The sequence below is a fragment of the Salvia miltiorrhiza genome, chromosome 6, assembly GCF_028751815.1.
Source record: "Salvia miltiorrhiza cultivar Shanhuang (shh) chromosome 6, IMPLAD_Smil_shh, whole genome shotgun sequence".
In the NCBI taxonomy this organism is placed as follows: Eukaryota; Viridiplantae; Streptophyta; class Magnoliopsida; order Lamiales; family Lamiaceae; genus Salvia; species Salvia miltiorrhiza.
Window position 1 is genome coordinate 12,291,587 of NC_080392.1, and position 9,158 is coordinate 12,300,744.

The 9,158-nt window shown below is 40.1% G+C and overlaps 1 long non-coding RNA gene across 3 annotated transcripts; it reads left to right on the forward strand.

The window, feature by feature from the left end:
- The first annotated feature begins 6,325 nt into the window (after window positions 1-6,325).
- LOC130988719 (uncharacterized) lies at window positions 6,326-9,158 on the forward strand. Of its 3 annotated transcripts, none has more exons than XR_009090191.1 (4): window positions 6,326-6,476; window positions 6,670-6,741; window positions 8,232-8,307; window positions 8,901-9,158. It is a non-coding gene; the product is annotated as an uncharacterized LOC130988719 (long non-coding RNA). The 3 variants fall into 3 exon arrangements; XR_009090190.1 differs by having other exon boundaries at window positions 6,328-6,570; XR_009090189.1 differs by having other exon boundaries at window positions 6,339-6,741.

Below are 9,158 nucleotides of genomic sequence, written 5' to 3' on the forward strand. Positions count from 1 at the left end.
TGAAGCCTTGTTCAACCAGATACTCCGAGAGAGTATCATACCACGCTCTTGGTGCTTGCTTCAACCCATAGAGCGTTTTCTTCAGCTTGTACACCTTTTCTGGTCCAGCAACCTCAAATCCAGGAGGTTGTTCTACATAGACTTCATCTGTGAGCACTCCATTAAGAAATGCACACTTGACATCCATTTGGTGTACCTTGAAACCTTTGTGAGCTGCGAAGGCTAAGAAGAGTCTGACTGCTTCCAATCTGGCAACTGGGGCGAATGTCTCGTCGTAGTCGATTCCTTCTTCTTGACTGTATCCTTTAGCCACAAGCCTTGCTTTGTTTCTCACAACGTTTCCTTCTTCGTCTTCCTTGTTCTTGAAATCACCTTTGCATCGTCTGGTCGATCCACAAGCTCCCAAACTGAATTACGGTTGAATTCATTGAGTTCCTCTAGCATTGCGATGACCCATTCAGTGGACTTCAGAGCTTCTTCAATATCCTTGGGCTCTGTAGTTGATAGGAAACAGCTGAAATTCTTATCTTCGTTGATGCAGTTCTGGTTGATGAGTGGTTGAGGTCTTCTTTGCTCGGCGAAGTATCTTCCTTGAGATACTTTAGTCTTTGCAGACTTATGGAGATTTGTCTGACGTCCAGTGGCTTGTCGTCGAGGAAGTGGCATGGCTCGACTGGACTCAGCATTGCTTGATCTCCATGGATGTTGTTCCTTCTGAAACTGAACTGAGGATGTCAGTTTCTGACTGATGTGGCCTTTCTTCCCCCTGGATTGATGAGGAAGATTCTTCTTGGCTCCTGATGTTCCTTCCCGGATCTTTGACTGAAATCTGCTTTCCAGCCTTTTCAATAAGATGATCTGGTTGGGAGCCTCCTTAGCTCGTCTGTAGCTTCTTGGAGGTGGAACATTTGATCTGGCCATCAGTCTGCGCTTGTGAACTTCATCCATATCATGATCTCTTGATTCTTCTGAGGTTGTGATTTCAGGAGGATCATTCTTAGAGATGATCATGATATCCTTTCCTTTGGCAGCTGCAACCTTTCCTCCGATGCTGTTGACCAGTCCTTTCGATGGAAAGTTGCTCATCATGGGAGATTGCATCATGCAGTTCTTGACTGTTTCTTCCAGCTTGTGATTGAGCCTCTTGATTTCATGAGATGCTCTTTCACATTCTGAGTTGGAGACTCTGAGCTCTTCTTCCAGTCGGCTGTTCTCCATGATTAGCTGATCAAGACAAGTTTCATCCGGAAAGTAGATGATTGTCTGATGTTTAGCTCGTTCATCATTGATCTCCTTGTCCATTTTCTGATTCTGCGTGAGGAGATCTTCGAACATTTTCCTCAGCTGACAGTGATCAGTCAGGAGCTGATCAAACTCGTCAGTTTCAACGGATGAGCTATCTCCAGATTCTGAGTGGTCTCCTGAAAGCATCAGGAAGTTATCAGTATATGGAGTTTTTGTGAGAGATTTTACCTCTGGGCCATTCATTCCATTGTCGTAGCTGTTGTCAGCTACACTTTCTGATTCGTTGGCCATCAGGGCTCGGCTCTCATCATCTGAGCTGGAACTGTCGAAGTCGGATGATTCTGATGTGAAGAATCAGCATCATCAGCAACCATCGCTTTCTTCTTCGAAGATCTGCGATCTTTCTTCGCTTTCAGTTCCCTGCGCTCAGCTGGAGTCAAATCAGGGCATTCATGTCGAAAGTGCCCTTTCTTTCTACATCCAAAACATTCCAATTCTTTGATGTCGTAAGCGGCTGACTTCCTTTCTCCGCTTCGATCTGTGGAATGTCTGGAGTCCCCTTCTCTTTCTTTTCCCTTGTAGTGCTGCTTGTGGAACCTTTTGTACTTCCGAAACTTGGACTCCATCTTGTTGAATCTGTCAGTCAACAAGGCATATTGACTGAAGAAGTCCTCAGGGTTGAGTTCCGTTGGCTCCTTGATCTGCTTCTTGCCTTCTCTGGTCGAGGCCTTCAGTGCAACTCCTCTTGAGGTTGATGGACCATCTTTGTCTGATCCTCCAGCCTTCTTGTTACCAAGATTTCTCATAAGGTCGAACTCATTTGCCATGAGATCGGAGAAAAGCTTGTTTGTCGGGAGCTGACTGAATCCTGGCTTATGCTGATGAGCGACTGAGTAGATCTGCCATTCTCCACGTGGCAGTGCTCGAAGAATCTTCAGGTTGATTTCTCGTTGAGTGTATTTGTCTTTGGAAATGGATTGAACTTCATTCAATATAAGATTGAATCTTTGTTCCATTTCCTCGATAGATTCATTCTTGAGAATGTGGAAGGAGTCGAATTTCTGGCAAGCTATGGATAGCTTATTCTCCTTGATTTCCTCAGAACCTACGCACATTCTTTCCAGAATGTCCCACATCTCCTTTGCTGTTCTACACTTGATGATCTTCATGACATGCTTGTCGGGAACGGTGCCGGAGATGATGCTTTTGGCGAGGTTGTCTAACTCATCTTGCTTCCTTTCTTCTCTGGTGAAGTCTGCCTTTGACTTGGGCTGGTCCTCATCGTAAGGTTCCTGACGGATGTCATTAGGAACCCTTTTTACTGTTTCGGTGATGATGATCGGACCGCTGGTGATGACTTCCCACATTCTGCAATGTTGGGCGGTGAGGAAGCTTTCAAGCCGAAACTTCCATATGTCGTATTTTTCAATACTAAACATAGGTAGAGAAGATAATCTGCTGTGGTTAGTCTCCATCAAAAAACAGAGAACAGATAACAGCAGATAGAGCAAATAGCAAGCACAAAAATAAGAAAGAGTAAAACTTCTTCGAGACCTTTAAGAAATGATCTAGTTCAAGTAGGAACTAGTCAGAGACAGATAGTTCTTGCGAACAACCTGCACTGCAAACCGTAAACTGAAGATAAACTCTCTTAAGCACCTACACACCTCGCGTAGGGTTTCCCCACCTACACACCTCGCGTAGGATTTCAGCACCTACACAATTCGCGTAGGGTTTCCCTGCTAAGCACACCTCGTGCTCAGACTTCCCTTTCAGAGTTCAGAGTACCTTCCTGAACTCCGAGTCACTCAAACACTCTTATGGGGGAGAGGTTTAAACGAGTGCCAACTATACTTACAAAGAACAAGTTCTTTGAAGCAAGTTTGACCTTTGGCTTCTGGGTACACAGAATATATGCATAGGGTCTAAGAGAATGTATGTAATCAGCAGTGACTGATTTTGGCTTTGGAATTCTCTTCTTCGATTCAAGCTTTGAGCGGTTAAGCTTTAGGCTGAGTAGCTATTTCGGCAGAGCTTCAGCTTATGTTGTTGAATCGGTGAAGATTGAAGTGATCCTCGAGCGCTATTTGTAGGAGAACTCTTGAATAGATCCGTTGGCGTAAATCGTCCTCAAGATTTCTTCCGTTGGAGAGCAATTCGAATTTGGGATGAGGCTTCAATCTTCGAGGTTCCTTGTCTGTGTGGAAACGGCTCTCTTTGAAGGACAGGAGATGTGACATCTCTGAAAAGTAGCCACCAGATAGGAATGACCTCTGCAGAGATAAGATATTGAGATATCTCTGCATTTAATGCGGCTGTACTTGAGCGTACGTGGCTTCCTCTGAACGTTGGAAGATCAGTCCTAGGAGGAATGTTCAACTGATACTTGACTTTAGTATCAGTCTATGGCGCGCATTAAATAATCAGTCTTCAACTGATTCTTCAACTGACACTTTAGTTGGTAACTCCAGTCTTCAGTCTTCAGTCTTCATTCTTCAGTCTTCAGTCTTCAGTCTTCGACACCGCAACTAAACTAGAAACGAACTCTAACACTTGAGTTCAAAACGATTCTATTCTATTACATTTAAGTCCTATGAATTTTGGTATCATCAAAACAAGGGTTAGGATATTCCACAAGGTTCCCAACACACATATTGCTAAAAGAGGTCATTATCTGACATTTATGAAACATGAATTTGGAGAATTTGATTGAAGTAAATGAAACTTTTGAGGTGAATAATCAATGTTTAATTCAATTGTATTTCAATATATATTTAATTTTAATATTTTTGTATTATTATCTTTGACCAACTTATTAGATGATAAATGAACAAAAAAAAGATTGAAAAATAAATAAATTACCGACGGCAAATGCTGTCGGTAATTAGCATTTGCCGTCGGTAATTAGAAGCGGCGGCACCGCCGTCGGTAATTTTGGCCGGACGGCGGTGGTGCTATCGCCGGATGTCACCGGCGACGGTGATTAGTGACGGCCACATGCCGCCGGTAAATAGCGACAATAATAAATAAATATTATTAAATTAATTGATAATAAATATAAAATAATATATATTTAAATTAGCGACGACGCAACCGCTGCTAACTAGCGGCGGCTGTTTTACCGTCGGTAATGCGCAGGTAATAGGCAAAAGACGGATCGCCGTTTTTGCCGCCGCCGTCGCTATTTGCCGTCGCTATTCACGCGTTTTTTTGTAGTGCAATTAATTTTAGAGGATACCAACCGTTGGTTGAACCAATTGTTGGATATAGCAGTTTATGCTGGTATCCTTGTGCCGATTCTCGATTCCGCTAAGTTATTACTCTTTCCGTCTCCCAAATTTATGACTGATATTTTTCGACACAAATTTAATAAAAAAAATATTAAAAAAATTATTGTGTATATATATTGATAATGGAAAATGGGTCCCCATTAAGAGTATTGATAGTGAAGAAAAAAGATCTCACATTAAAAGAAAAATTATAGTATATATTTTTTTCTTTCTATTTTTCTAATTTTCGTTAATTTATTTAAATATATAAGATTAAAATCATAATTTGTTTATTTGATGTATAATTGTATTTTTCTATCAAACAATATTAAATCTTATCTACCAAATATTTATAAATAATACTCACTCCGTCCCATTGATCTTGCCCTGTTTTTTTTTTTGGTTGTCCCATTGATTTGTCCAGTTACTATTTGGGGTAATAATTTTACACTACAAACTAATATGGCCTCACACCTTTACACACTTACTACACTAATTTAACTCTCCTTAATAACCGTGCCAAAAAAATGGGACAAGCCCAATGGGACGGAGGGAGTAATAATTTTACTTAGTGAATATTATTTATCTAGATTTTATTTAGGGTTAAATACCAAATACAACCTTAAGGTTGACTCGCCTTGAGCAAAAACAACCCCAACAAAACGTAAGTTGCATGGACCACCTTATTGTAATATTTTTAAAAAAAATTCGTCCAGCCATAAGGTGTTCCATGCAACTTACGTTTTGATGGGGTTATTTTGGCTCAAGGCGGGTCAACCTTGAGGTTGTATCCTTTCAGACTCGCCGTTCGACCCGTGCCCGAACCCGGAAGCTCTGACCTGCACCTTCCTCCCAACCTAAACCCTAAATAGTAATTATTGTTATAATAAAAAGTAGTAATTATTAAGAATGTAATATTTCTAAATTATTACATATGTTCACAATAATTGTTACTTTTATTCAATAGAATTTGTACTTTTCATTATTTGATCAAATAATTATTATTATAAGAAAATGTAATTATAGTCGTAAGAAAAAATAACCATTTATATGAATAAAGATAATATTAAAAAAAATACAGAAAATAAATGGAAAAAATAGAAAAAAAGTAATTATTGTCTTAATAAAAAGTAATTATTCATATGAATAAATGTAATATTTTAAAACATTATATTTGTTCAGATTTATTATTAATTTTCATCATAACAATAATTATTTTTAAATCCACGCCCAACCCACCCAGCCTGCTTGCCCAGCCCGTGCCCAACCCGCACCCTAGGCCCCAGCCCCGACCCGACCCGGTCTGATGGTCGGATTGGTCTAACCGAAGACCAAGAGGGTGTTTGGCTAAGCTTATTTTAAAGAGCTTATAAGTTTTTTGGAGCTTATAAAATGTTTCAAGAGCTTATAAGATGTACTCCCTCCGTCCCACCTTTTGGTATCCAGTTGAGAACGGCTGTAATACCCGTTCCTTTTTGCTAAGTTTAGAATAATTTTTGAACTTAGATATTAAGTTGATTCACGCCGGATAAAAGAAAATTAATTTATTTTTAATTCCAACAAAAATGATTTACAAAAATATTTGTAAATTTAGTTATTGAATTTATATGCATTGCATATTTATTTAATTTAGCATTCAAGTATTCTTCACGAAATATTTATTTAGCAAACCCTGAAGTATTTATTACAGTCCCGATATATTATTTATGTTCCTAATAGCCACCCTATATCATGATTATTTTTAGCATACATGTATTTATGCAGACTAATAAAATCCTCCCATATCTTATCCTCAATCCACTACTCATCAATGGTGCCACACTACTCACCAATTCACTACTTCCACCACCTACGTTAACATCACTACCCACTCACACTTTCCACCCACACTACACACGATACCTTGCCCCCCATTTCCTTCCACTCACCATTTCTCCTACATACCAAGGAACAAGTGCAGAGGTAAGAACTGCAATCATAATTTCATAATTTAATTCTTACAACCTTCAGCAACTCCCAAGCTCTCTCTCTCTAAAAAAAAAACGCCACTGCCCATGTAAGTTTGGAACTTTGAAATTCTTTCATTTTTTCCTTGTCTCTCTTGCAAATTTTGAATAAAGCAACATCTGAAATTCTTGTACAACTCCATTCACAGAACTCCATTCACAGAAGCTTAGTAAACAACAACAAATACAACAACAAACACCAGCCGAAACCTCATCAAAAGGTTATAATTCTAACTCAATTAGTTTACTTCCTGTGCTAATTGAGCCTAAAGCAGAGAAACAAATCCATATTCATCATCTCACAGATATATGCATATATTTATATATATATACATTCATGTATGTGCATAAGCAAGTACTAAATAGTTTTTCAAGTCTGTTAATAAACGAAAGAAAGAAAAGAGGAGTCTTGATCTTGATTTAGCTTGCTTTCGAGTTTGAGGCGTCGAATCGGTTGGTTGTTGTTGCTGCTTGTATGAGTCGAGTCAGGGGTGGGAAGAGGTTGGCTGTGCGTCGACGGCGCAGTGACGAGCTGTTGCTGCTGCTGTCGCCGAGAGAGAGACCGAGGGAGGCGGCGGCGCTCGTCGTCGCCAAGGTGGAAAGAGAGAGTTGGGGGTTAGGACGCTGGTGGTGGTGGCGTGAAGCCGCTGCCGTCGTCCGCTGGATTTTCAGAAGGAGGCGACGGCGGATCTGCTGCGAGGACGCCGGAGGCGGCGGAGCTCCGCGGCGGTTGCGCCTGCTGCGTGAGGGAGATGAGAGAAGGGAGAGCCGAGAGTATTCGCCGTTGCTCCGGCGAGCTTCCGAGGCGGCGGAGTTTCTGGCGGAACCGAGGGAGAGAGGGCTGAGCGGGGCTGTTGGCGACGTTGGGTGCGTGCGTCTGTGTGTGAGAGACGAGAGATGGGGGAGAAGGGAGTCAGGGGACGGCGGTCGGGCGGCGGAGGCGGCGCTGCTACCTCTGCCGGAAAAGAAGAGGGTGTTGCTGTATGCGTGTGTGTGCGTTTGTGTTTGTGAGGTGTGCGTCTGATATGAGAAGGGGGGAAGGAGATATGGGTTTGAGTTGGGCTAGGGCTTAGTTAGAGTGTTGGGCTTTGGGGTTGGGTTTGAAGTTGGGGAGTGGGCTTGAGTGTTGGGCCGGGTATTAATTAGTTTTGGGCTGCGATTTTTTTTATTTTGCTTGGGCCGATTTTAATTAGTAGTGGGCTCGAGTCATGGGCCGATTTTTATGAGTATTTGGGCCGAGATTTTATTTATTTTTGTTTCAGTTGGGCTTTTAATTAATAAATTTGTTGGGCCTTATTTTATTTAAGGACTTTGGACTGCCTTCAATTAATTAAATTGGGCTTTCTTATTTTTAATTAATTGAACTATTATTAGTTTGATTAATTTATTTAAAGGATAATTTTCATAATAATATTATATTATTATTATGTGCATATTTCAAGTAATTACTTATTATATGCTAAGCATGACATAATTTGCATTATATTTTGCAATAAGAATATTTATGATTTAATTGGTTTTATTATAATTCCAATTATTAAAGAAAGATGAGTAAGAATATTGTTGGTGTTCTTAACTCAAGAGAAATGTTTTCAATTATTTATTCATTAAATTTTGAAAACCCGGCTAAGTGAATCATAGAATATTAAGCACTTCACCATGACTTAAGATTAGAATTCAAGGAGACCTATTGAGAATAGATTTCTTGTAGGCTTTGAGCATCAGGAGGATTAGCACTGCTATTCCGATTCAGAGATAACGTTAAACGACAGGCTTTGCCTAGACAGGTGGGCTTATTTTTCAAATGTATGATTTAGCTATTGAGCTTAAATATTCGTGTAATATAAACTGTTTATCCAATAAAATATTTTTGTGCACTCTACCATGTTTAAGGCTCGTACAGTTAATCAATTGAGGTTCTCTTATGACCTAACACGTTGTTTGAGAATTGTGTACACTTGTTAGCTGACTCGGTGGGTTGATCTCCATCGGGCACTAACCAGAGGCGTTATAAGGGTGCTCGACGGGATGTGTTCCGGAGCATAGAAATGATAGGCCTGTCTGGATTAATTTCCGAGGTTTATTATACTTGACTGGGTTACGCCCTCAGTTCAAGTCAGCGGGAGACAGAGATCCGTCGGTGGCTAGAGGTCCGGGATCACAGCGAGTAACAGAATGGAGTGTGCAAACGCGCGCAAAATAATTAAGTATATATATATGAAAATGTTTTAACATGCATAGAAGTTATTTCTCTTTAAAACCTTCTATGTCATGTCAGTAAGATTGGATAAACTGTTCTTCAGATTATGAAATGCTTTAAAAGTTGCAGCCCACTAAGTACATTAGTACTTAGCCCAAAATTATTTTCAAATGTTTTCAGGTTAATGGCTGGTGATGACGGGGCAGAGCTGAGGCTAGAGTTCAACTCCTTATTTTAATTTCCGCTGCAGAACTAGCCAGTATCTGTCTTTTGTTCCTTAACTTAAGACCTATTATGTTGTGATTCTAAAAACAATATCTTTTGTTGAACCTAGACTATTAACTCTCAAATATTTTGATCAGTGATTGTTGGTTATCTGAAGCATGTCACTAAACTTGTGATCCTGAAGTTGTTATATTTGTTGATTGATTTGTATCA